At 32.7% G+C, this 12,537-nt stretch overlaps 1 protein-coding gene across 1 annotated transcript in view; it reads left to right on the top strand.

Annotated features, from left to right (window-relative positions):
* The window catches only part of LRP1B (LDL receptor related protein 1B), a 1,882,572-nt gene that overhangs the window by 1,245,995 nt on the left and 624,040 nt on the right, over window positions 1-12,537 (top strand). The gene's annotated exons all lie outside the window — the stretch shown is intronic.

Below are 12,537 nucleotides of genomic sequence, written 5' to 3'. Positions count from 1 at the left end.
TCTCTCTGATGAAATAAGCATCTTGAAGTCAAAAATCAAGTTATAGATTTTTCTTTTATGTTTTACATTATATTCAGTCCAGTTCTAGAAAAATAGTATGCAATCAGAAGCATTATATTTTTTCAGAGAATGTTAAGTTACTTCATCCTTTTATATCAAATGCTGTTTTGTCGTTGTTTCTTCTGGCTGTTAAAAATGCCTAGAGGCAAAAGTTTAGCAGACATTTATGTGACTTTCTCCTTTAAGAATCTTGTACAAAGTAATTGACATGAGAGGCTTAAAAAATAATAACAATTTGTTGTAATGATAATAGTCATTTTATTTATGAACATGTTTTGATTGGGGAAACAGTAGAGCAAATTTTACCTCAGATATATTTATAATCCTATTTTACATGAGAATTGCCCCATAATGGGTTTTTGGATAAAGATGACAAAATTATTGACTTATTTTACTGCTTTTGTGTTCTATGAAATCAATAAAAACTCACGTTCAATATTAAAATATTTCAACATTTGAAAATAAGTGACCAGGTACAAAATAATTCTCCTAATGTAATTGGCTCCTTCTGTTCTCAGATCAGATAGAGACTCTAACAGTACTATGTCAGTTCTCACTGCTAAGATTGCTGTATTTCACACCTGCTTTGTTTATTATAATTTAAGTGAGAAGCAAAGGTATATTTTACTTTTTAAAGATAATATAGAGCTTTCTTACATGGAGAATTTAACCTGATCATAATATATACCTTCCTGAAACATATAGTATACCGAATAGCATTGTCAGCATTTATATTATTACAGGTAATACAGGTTTTGTTAGCTATTGAAGATTATTTTTTTATTTAAACCAATTTTCTTATATAAAAAAGGATTTATTCTGTATTTTATTCACTTCCTTTCTTTTTTAAAAACTTTTAGTACATTCAGAGTTCAATAAAAATGAATTAACCATTAACCATTGGACTTTGAAAATAAAATTTCTTTTTCCTTGCTCTTCTTTTGTTACTTTTTCCCATCATTTTTGAGTTGAGTCCCTGCTTTTTAAAATGTGTCCTTTCTATTGAATGCAATACCTGTGATCATTCTTCTTGACATTTTAAAAGTAAAGAATAATAGTATTCTTTATGCTTCAAATTAGAGCCATGACTCCCCAACATTTTTTCTCTTGAATCTTCTGTAGTTTTTTTTTTTTCATATTTTCTTATATATCTCAACTCCTTTCTTCCTAAATTCTTTACAATATGTCTTTTGCTGAATTGCTGAACTGATTCTGTTTTCTTGAAGTTCATTCCTAACATCTTGCTAGTTAAATATAAAGATTTCCATAAATACTGTTTTTATGATCCTGAGTTCTTATTTAATATATCTGCAAATCTAATTTTTCTTGGGCATTTCAGTACTTTATTTTACCAATTCCTTTTTAATATGTAATGTATTAATCACCCTTCTCATGAAGTATTGGTTTCCTTATACTAGGAACAACCAGAATATTGCTGCTGATTTCTTTTTTTTTTTTTTTTTTCTTCTTAATTTCTAGTTTCCTTTCTGTTAGGTTGACAACTTGCAAATTTACAGCATACTTCTAGTTACATTGGAAAGAATATTAAAGCATTCCTTCTTATTTTCTCTTAGCCTGAATTAGGTTAGATTTCCCCACCAAATTTTTTCTTGGTTCTTATTCTCTTATATTTCCATTCTTAGATTTTAAAAAATATATTTAATGCAGAAACCAGTTAAAAGGTTTTTCAGGAAAAAGATGGTAACCTCCACTAAGAAAGAAAACAACAGCTTCAAGATTTTTTTTAATTTTTATTTTATTTAAGTTTATTGATTTATTTTGAGAGAGAGAGAGAGAAAGAGAGAAAGAAATAGTGCACAAGCAGGGGAGGGAGGGAGGGAGGTAGAGAGAGAGACAGGCAAAGAGAGAGAGAGAGGGTGGGAAAGAGGGAGAGAGAGAGTATCCCAGGATCCACACTGTTAGTGTGAGCCCAGTGTGGGGCTTGGACTCAGAAACCACAAGATCACGACCTGAGCGGAAATCAGGTGTCAGGGACACTTCACTAATGGAGAAGTGAGCAAAAATAAGAAGCAAAAAATACTTTTCCCAGTATGTATTGCCTTGGGTGTAATGAATTTTTTTGTATGCTTATCTTCTCTCATCCAACAAATTACTAGCTCTTCAGAATAGGATAAATTTTTATATGTGCTATATATTTTCCTTAAATTTCTAAGAACAAGAGAGATTTTTTTAAATAAATATGTGTTTTCTTATCAATTTTTTGTTAACCAAACCACAAAATATTTTGTGGAAATTAGATGCTAGAATAGAATATTGTGATTTCTTTAGAAAAAAAATTATTTTTCAATTCAATTTACATCCTTTTTTATGGAAGGAGATTATGGATGTAATCCATAGTTTTACAAACACAAAGCTGCATAAATGTGGTGATCTCCTGTTGGTGCACTGTGCCCACTACTGAAACCTTAATTCTCATCTACCCCTAAATGATCTGTTGGAGATCTTCCTTTACCACCTCGGATCTGATAACTGTGGCATTTATATTTCCAGCTACTGTCTTTCCTACTGTCCTGTTCTGTTTCATCAGATATCACCAAGTAACCTTAAAATGAGTTGGCTGAAATGTACTCTTTCCCTTGTCTTTCATTTATCCATTGTCCTGTCAGTGGTTCCAGTTTTCTTCTGGTTCAGGGCTCACAACCTGAACTTACCTTTGACTTCCCAGTTCTTTGCTGGCCCCTTTCCCCATGTCCTAATTTTTTCTACACAATATCTTCCGGACACAGTCCTCCTTCTCCGATTGGTAGCATTTGTACCACCATCCCAGCCAGGAGCTAAAGATGTTGTAATGATGATGGCAGTCCTCTCTCTGGCCTCTTTGTTGTCATCTTCTGTTTCTTTAGTTTGTAAGAAGAATATTGAAACTTGAAGGGATGAGGTATTTTTCTTGAAAAGAGAGAGGGAAATCCAAATCTGGAAGATGAGAATTAATGGAAAGAGGTCAGAAGTATAGTGAAGAATAAGAAGTGAAAGAAAGAAGAATGAAGTAATGATAAGCAGATGGCTACCTTGTGGAATAATGGTAAATAAAGGTGAAGAGATCAAAGGAATGAAGCTGGTTTATAATTTGGCGATCCACTTCTTTATTTTAGTACAATGACACTTTTACATATCAGTCTCTATCCATGATTTTAAGTAACTCTCAATTATTTACAGAAAGAACGTTCAATTCTTCAGTCTCCTATTTGGAGCCTTCTTCATTTTCATTTATTTTCTCTCTCCAACCTAATCTTTCATTATCCTCCAATGTGGGTTTCCATTCCAAGCACCATGTTATTGTTTTCATCATTAGTAATGGTAGTAAATAAATAGTGACCAAGAATGTATAAAGTACTTTCACATGTATCGCTTTATTTTACCATCTCTTTCATATACTCTGCTCATTGTCATCTGTGACCTTTCAGGATGACAAATTCTTCTTCATGATTTCCTGCTAGTTTATGAAATTCAATATTGGATTATTCACTACAGTTTTTTTTTTTATTTTCTCAAAAAGGAAATAATAATTTAATAAACTAACTGAAATCTGAAAAGTAGAGGCACTTGGAGAAGTTATCAAGATCCAGAGTTCAAATAGAAATAATTTGAATATTTACACTTTGATTTTTTATTGGAAAACTGCTTTATTATAGTCAAGTGTAATCAACTATAAATATTCATCAACTGTATTCTCAACAGAAAATGACTATATTAAATACAATAATTTGAAAAGCCTTTGGGAATTTTTAACCAAGTAGTCAAGGTAACAGTCACTGTTCAGAGTAAACAAGAAATGTTTTGGGGGTATATGGTTGGTTCAGTTAGTGGAGTCTGCAGATGTTGATCTCAGGGTTGTGAGTTCAAGCTCCACTCTGGGTGTAGAAATTACTTAAAAATAAAATGTTTTTAAAAATTCAAAAAAAAAATGTATGTTTTCAATCACCTTTCGTTTTATGAAATCTTTCAAACATATTGAGAATAACATATTCACAGCTAATATATTAGGATGCTGAAATGTTTTCAGTTTTTTTCAGGTTGTTTATGATATAAATCATTTTGTAAAGTTGACAAAACATTAGATCACTCTGAAGTCCTCTGTTCATCCATTCTTTCATCCCCTGAGAACACTACTTATGTGAAATGGGGTACCTGTTCTGTCATAGTTTGTGTTCTTAAACAACACGTAATATATTTCTTTTTCTTTATAACAGATGGATTAAAATATAATTTATATACCATAAAATTCATTCCTTTGAAGTGCACAATTCTGTGGTTGGTAGTATATTCACACAGTAGTGCAACCATTACCACTATGGAATTTAGAATAAAATATTCTAAATATTTTAATCCCTCCTTTAAACAAACCCCATACGTATTTAAAATCACTCTCACTCAAACCCTACTTCACCCCTGGCAACCTCAAAATCTGTTTTCTGTCTCTATAGATTTGCCTAGTCTGGACATTTCATATCAGTGGAATAATACACCATGTGGTCTTTTGTGCCTGGCTTCTTTCATGTGGCATAATGTTTTCAGGGTTCATTCATGTTTTACCATACATTACATTTACTTTTGTTGCTGAATAATATATTTATGGTATTAATATACCATTTTGGTTTTCCATTCATCAGGATATCAGCATTTGAATTGTTTTTATTCTTTGATTATATGAATACTATGAATATTCATAGTTTTTGTGCAGACATGCATTTTCATTTCTCCTGTGTATAGAACTAAGAGTGGAATTGTTGGGTCATATGGTAGGTCAATGTTTAACATTTTGAGCTACTGCCAAAGTGTTTTCCAAAGTGACTGCTTCATTTTAAAACTGCCAGCAGTGCATGAGGGCTCCAATTTCTACACAATCTTGCCATCAGTCAATATTGTCCATCTTTTTTATTATAATCATCCTAGGGGGTGTGAAGGGGTATTTTGCTGTGCTTGTTTTGTGTTTCCCTGATGACTAATGGTGCTGAGCATCTTTTCATGTGCCTTTTGGTCATTTTTCTAGGCTTTTGAGTGAAATGCCTATTCAGAGTCTTTGCCTAAGCTAAGGTCACTAAGTATCCCTATGTTAGTTGTATCATTTTAGATCTTATATTTAGGTCTATAATACATTTTAATTTTTCTAAATGGTGTGAGGTTCCAACTTCATTCTTTGGAATGTGGAAATCCAGCTCCCCCAGCACATCTTGTTGAAAGGGCCATTCTTCCATTGAACAGTTCTCTGGAGATTGGGCTTTTGGGGGAGCTTCAAATCCATCTGTCCCCTCTGGGAACTTCTGGACTGTTTGTTTTTAAATCTACTATGAAACTAAGGAAAGGGGGATGGGATTGGTACATGTTGAAACACCACATAATTTGCAATTTGTACTGATATTCAGCAGTTTTTCTTTTTAAAAAACTTGTTTTAATGTTTATTTTGAGAGAGAGATCATGAGCGGGTGGGGGGCAGAGAGAGAGGGAGACACAGAATCTGAAGCAGTCTCCAGGCTCTAAGCTGTCAGCACAGAGCCCAACATGGGGCTCGAACTCACGAACAGTGAAATCATGACCTGAGCAAAGTCAGATGCTTAACCAACTGAGCCACCCAGGTGGCCCAGCAGTTTTTCTTAAATAAACACCCATTGGATTGTTATTAGATTTTGGTTAATTTCTAGAGTTCAGAAAAAAAGATGATTTTAACCATTTTTCCAGTGTTTTCACTGTTTTTATGAAGGAGAGGATTTGGGGATCCTTACATTACCATTCAGGAACTGATTCTCTATTTCATTAATTTAAATTCTTCATGTTTTTTAATCTATTAATTTATTGCCATCATATCTCTCTTTATTTCAGAATTCTTTATTGAGGTCTTATTGGGCAAGAAATTGTTCAGTAATTATTTTTAGTGTTAAAACATATGAAGAGCTTAGCAGTCTTTATAATTGATTTTTAAATTAATTCCATTGTACTCAGAGTGGGTGTCCATTATTAGGTTGATTGTTTGCTATTTCTTGAGACTTACTTTAGAGACTAGTATATGACCGTTTTGTTGCATTCCATGTATGCTTAAAGAGAATATGTCTTCTGTTTTGATGTATAGCTTTCTATACATTTCTGGTAGAGTGAGCTTTTTGTTTATTTTGTTGTTTTAATCATCTGTGTTATTATTTTTCATATCGGTTTTTGTGTAGGAATTGTGGTTAAATACATCACAATATGATTATGGATTTATCAATTTCTCTATTTGATTTTGTTTTATATGTATTTTAGCCTATATTATTAAGGCACACACCATTTTAAGAGTTTTATTTTATTTGTTATTTTTCTTATCATATAATAGAGAACTTTTTATTTCTACAAAAGCTATTTCCTTAAAGTGTATTTTGGTTAATATTAATATTGCTTCATTAATAATGAAATTATTAATTCAAGACTCTTTACAAATGAAACTTTAGATCGTGTATCATCAAAAGTACTCTTTTATTTTAAAAATCAAGACAACAAGGGTCGCCTGTGTGGCTCAGTTGGTTAAGCATCTGATTCTTGATTTTGGTTCAGGTCATGATCTCATGGTTTGTGAGTTGAAGCCCCATGTCAGGCTCTGTGCTGATGTGCAGAGCCTGCTTGGGATTCTCTTTCTCCCTCTCTCTCTCTGCCTCTCCCCTGCTTGTGGGCTTTAGTGCTTTTCTTTATTTGTAGCAGAGGCAAGTGGAGAATCCAGGTCTTCTGTTGTAGAATTCCTTTATAAATTCAGTTGTAACAAATAAGTCAGTAATTTTGGGTTCAGGAGAATATATTTTTTCAAATAGAGCATGAAAATAAGAGCAGTTAATTATCTCTTAAATATTGCCATAGTGGAAAAACCAGTTCTTTTGAAGGGACGAAACACAGTATCTAGTATTTGTCATACTGAAATACCTTGCTTAATGTATATGTCATGGCCAAACAATTTTTTTTTATTTGTGAGTGTTTCTAAAAAGTAGGAAGTATTAATTCCTTCTATTACTAGTTTGAATTTTTATTATTAAAAATCTTAGTAGAAAGTCTATGTGCTAAAAATTTATATCAAAACAAAATGAAGTGAAAGTTTTCTCCCTACTTCTGAACCCCAGTCTCCAATTTCCATGGCAGAGGTAACAGCATTCCCTCATTAAGACCACAAGATATATTCTATCCTTCACCTTCACGTAGGTCTAGAAAAATATTTTTTTTTAATTTAAATGGTAGCATCGATTTTGCATTGTTTATATCTTCCTGTTTCAAATTACAAAATATTTGGAATTATTCAGTAGCTGTACATCTATATCAATCCGATTAATTTATGTGGCCCCATTATCTTATAGTATATGACTGTACCATAAGTTATTTTGCTAGCTATCTATTGGTAAACATTTCTGTTGTTTCTAGTATTTTGCTACTACAAATAATATTGGAGAGCATTTCCTTAGCCATCTGCCATTTTTAAATAGGCAAAACTATATATTTAGAGTAATTCCTTACAAACAGACTTAGTTGGTCAAGGTGTGTGTGTGTGTGTGTGCGTGTGTGTGTGTGTGCACATACATGCATATAGATGTATCTCTTGTGATGGCTTTTGCCTAGTGGCTCTCTATATGGTTATAACAAGTTATACTTCCATTATCAATACATCAGAATGTCTTTTGCCTACATTTTAATCAATATAGGGTCTTCACCAACATTTTAATGATTTAAAATTCATTTATCATTTTATGAGAGAAATTAGTTTAAAATTTAAAAGTTGTTCAGATTTTCCTTTCTCTGAATTATCTGTTTAATACATTTTGTCTCTTATTTATTTGAGTATTTTATAATCAATAAATGGGAGCTCATATGTCTTAAAGAATTTAGTCATTTATTATATTGCATATGTTCAGTGAGGTTTGTCATTTGTCTTTTGACTTTTTTACATTATTTTTCTCCTACAATTTTTAATGTATATTAAACACCATTCTTTTCTTTATTTCTTCTATGATTTTTGCCAAATGCACAAAGGCCATTTTCATTTGAGAGTTCTAAAAATAATTATTCTATCTTTACTTCCAAGGCTTTCATAGTGCCATTTATTATATCAAAATTATTAAGCTATCTAGATATTTTTGTATTAAATCAGAAAATATTCCAACTTCATTTCTTCTCCAGTACCCTAAAACTACCATATTTCTCAGCTCTAAAGTTAGATATGGGTCTGTACCAAAATATTTTTTATTGATATAATAATATATCTTAATATTTGTTGAAGTTAATCATTATTATATATTTACCCTAGAGTTGTCCTGGTGAGTCACACTTTTTTAATGTAAACTTAGAATTATCTAGTATTATTTTTAAAGAAAAGTATTTGTCATTTTTTTTTCATCACAGGAAATTTATAAATTAATTCAGGCAGAAGCAAGATCTTTGGGACATTGTTTTTTTTTGTTTGTTTCCTTTTATTTCTATCTAATAATACTGTATGCCTTTCCATTTTTTGAAGTCTTTATTTCTTTCATTTGTGGTTTAAAATTTCTTCATATAATATTTATATATTTCTTAATAATTCCATTCCTAGATTCCTTATCTTTTTAAATATTTTTTTCCGTTTATTCATTTTTTTGAGAGAGAAACAGAGCATGAGTGGGGGTGGTACAGAGAGAGAGAGAGAGATACAGAATCTGAATCAGGCTCCAGGCTCTGAGCTGTCAGCACAGAGCCTGACACGGGGCTCAAACCCATGAATCTCAAGATCATGACCTGAGCTGAAGTGAGACACTCAACCAAATGAGCCACCCAGGCACTCTTCCTTGTCTTTTTTCATTATTACTGCCAGTGTGCATTTGTTCTTTTTTTTTTTTTTTTCTATTTTGTCTTCTCAGTAGCTGTAGGAAGGCTAGCGATTTTTGTCTAAAAATATGTAATAAGTTCTTCCCCACCCTTTGCCTCTGGCATCCACAGTTCTACCTCTATTGTTTCACGTTTTCCAAAATGTCATTGAAATGGAATTATATTGTCTATAGACTTTTGAACCTGGCTCCTTTCACTTCATGTGTTGCATGCCTGTTTGATTCTCCATTCAGACCTTCTTCATGAATCTTTATGGTGTCAATGGGTTCAGAAAAGTTTCTGAGGCCAGAGTGTTATTCTCATCCTTTTTTTCCCAAAAAGTGATTATGGGATCTGCCCTTTAGTTATGCTACCTCCTTTGAAAATTGTGCTCTGCCAGCATTATATATGTATGTATGTATATATGTATGTATATACACACACACACACACACATATATATATACATATATATATACACATACATATATATACACATACATATGTAATGTATGTGTATATATACATACACACACATGCACACACACACACACACACACACACACACACAGACACACACACAGCTATAGGCATCATCTCTCAGAAACTGTCCATACTTTGAATGTATTCAGCATTCTTCTAATGTTGTGGTGTTTTGGTAACATGCCTTCCAGTGTTAGTGAAGGTGGAACTTGCATTTCTTTTTCTTTCTTTTTTTTTAATTTTTTTTTATTTTTCTAGTGAGATTTTCTAAGGAAGAGGCAGCACATCATTGCTTTGCAATTTTGAAACTCCATGTCCTTTAAAAGCTATTAAATATAAATGTCTCTAGGAAGTGGCTGCTGCGCCTCTAAGTTACTACTTGACTAAAGGCAAACTATAAGCCAAAGGATGGGGAAGCTCTTCAGAGCTGAAATATCACTAGCTTCAGCACATGCTAAGAAATATCCAACTGTTTTTGCATATTATCATTCCAACCTTTTCTCTTACACAATATCTCTTTTGCTTATTCCTTTGAGTAATCTTTGAAATTTAATATTTATTATAATAAAGATTTATTAAGATATTGGGCATCTGCACTTTTAATTATCAATTATCCTGATAAGTCAGTATGGTATTTATTTTATAAATTAAAAAGTATTGAGGATCAGAGTGTTTAAGTAAACTTCTCAAACTTACACAGTGAGTCAGTAAAGAGCTCTGTTTTCAACCCTTATTTTTTGACTCCAAATCTATTTTTTTTTCGACTACTTCACACTTACCTCCACATTTGCATTCACTGAGATGATTATGAGCTTTTTAAAAAAATTCATATACATTATTCAATTGGATTCTGATAACAGTGTAAGTTAAATTGGAAGGAGGTTGTCATTAACTCCATTCTGCAGGTAAAGACAATTTCTGAAAAAAATAAAGAATTTTTTAAGGCGAGCAGTTATTTCATAGCCAGAGCAGATTCATACAAGGGATCCTGATCCAAAATTAGGTATTCTTCCTTTTAAATAACTGTACATCCAAAAGAATAATTTTCTTTATTTAGAAAATTCTAAATTCTGGATTTAAAATTTTGTGAGCATTTGTTCTATCGGGAGCTCTTTGGCACTAGTTATTTAATATATGTTTGATATTTTTATCAGTTGGCTACTATCACTGTAATGTTTTGCAAGAAACACCATAATACTGTGCAATAAATAACCACGATACCTATAAGATCACAACAATATACGTAATTACTGCTCACAAGTTCTCAGGCTACTGACTGGTTTTTGTGGTCTTGAACGGGCTTGCTTATACTATGCAGTCAGCTGCAGGTTAAAGTAGGTGACTCTGTAGATCATGGCAGGGCTCTCTCCCATGCTAGCCATCAGCTAGTTTCTTAAGATGGAGTCTGTTCCACTTGTATTCATTCAAAACACATTCATTTAATGTTCTAGGTAGAGCTTACTAAAAAAATAGATTCATGTTTAGTGGAAAAAAATGGCCAGTGAATTCCCTAAACCAAGGACATGACAGCCAGCCTCGGTTAGCTCTGTTCTAAATCTAAGACTTGGTATGTATCATGTCTTCCCTGGTGCTAGGTATTAGGGACATCATAATGAACAAGGCAAACAAGATCCTTGTTTCAATAAAGCATTTAAGCCAGTGAAGAAGGTAGATGAAAAACAAATAAATAGTGATTTTAAATATACTTCAAAGAGAATTAATAGGCTATGGAGATATAAAATAATAAAAAATGGCCTTTATTGGGCACCTGGAGGGGTCAGTCAGTTAAGATTCTGACTCTTGGTTTTCAGCTCAAGTCATGATCTCGTGGTTCCTGACTTTGAGCCCCACATTGGTCTCTGTGCTCACAGCACTTGCTGGGAATTCTCTCTCTCCCTCTCTCTGCCCTTCCCCTGCTCATTCGTGTGTGTGTGTGTGTGTGCTCTCTCCCTTTCTCTCTCTCTAAAAATAAATAAAAAATAAATAAATAAATATAATTTTTATAATGGTCTTTACTAGGAAATTTATCAGGATACACCTCTCTGAGGAATGAAAATTAATAAGAACAGTAAACCTGGTTGCAGTGGACAAAAACCCAGCCCAAACGGAGTGAATAGTTACCTGCATTGGATTATATATCCAAAGCATGGGAAATATATAGGGAGTATAAAGGGAGGAACTTGTCTTAGGGAGAATTCCAACTGTGGACTTGAACATCCTTAGGACACAGTATCACCACAGGTCATTGCTGCTTCGTTCTTTGTGGCTCTTTTCTGTTTTAATACAATATCGCAAGTACACTTACACAAACTACAAGGGTATGGACACTGGCAATACTAAAGTTAGAGATCTGTGACCTTGAAAGAAAAGACACTCTTCACCCTCAGCTTGAAATCTTTTCTAGAAGTTTATAGACTCATTAGCCTAATTTAGATTTCACATCCACCTCTTGAGCCAGATGATTACAATAGCTTACATTCAGAGGATGTGCCTAGACTTAAATTAGGAAAACATATTGCCCTAAAGGAAAGCCCAAAGGAATTGTATTAACATGGAAATGGGGTCAAATCTTTGTAAGCCTGGGTCCCTCCCTCAAAATATGTATTTATAAAGCAAAATTCATGTCTAACTCATATTAGTATGCCCAACAGTAATTTTACAGGACTTGATATGTTTCCAAAAGGATAGCATAATTTTAGTACATTTCAGACTGTGGAGGAAGCCATCATCTTTCCTCTTATGGAGAATACTCCCTAACTGTACATAAGCGTGTAACTCTTACAGAATCCTCTTTTATTGGATATATTTCCTTTGTGGATCTGTAGGCATGTGATGGGCTAAGAGTAGCAGAACTAGTTTTGCCAACTCTTAGCACTTCCTATGTTGATGTTTCTGAGGTTTGGACTGTCACCTGAAGCTCCACTAAAATGGAAAACCCTTATTTTTGTCTTGAAATTACAATAATTCTTATATTCATTAATCAGAACCAGGTGTATGGAAATCTAAGGAATAAAAACGTATTTATACTTTATTTTAATGAATACATGTAAACCTAAATTTTTCAAGTTTCTTTTAAATATTGGATTAAAAGAAATTGCTCCTTTAATAACAGAGAATTACATAATAAATTATGCTTTTAAATAATTGGATTTGACCTCAGGTATTTTATTCTACTTATGAAAGCATATAA

Source organism: Panthera leo, chromosome C1, assembly GCF_018350215.1.
Source record: "Panthera leo isolate Ple1 chromosome C1, P.leo_Ple1_pat1.1, whole genome shotgun sequence".
Lineage (NCBI taxonomy): Eukaryota > Metazoa > Chordata > Mammalia > Carnivora > Felidae > Panthera > Panthera leo.
Note: the sequence above shows the minus strand (reverse complement) of the source record. Positions and strands in the feature narration are given on the sequence as shown.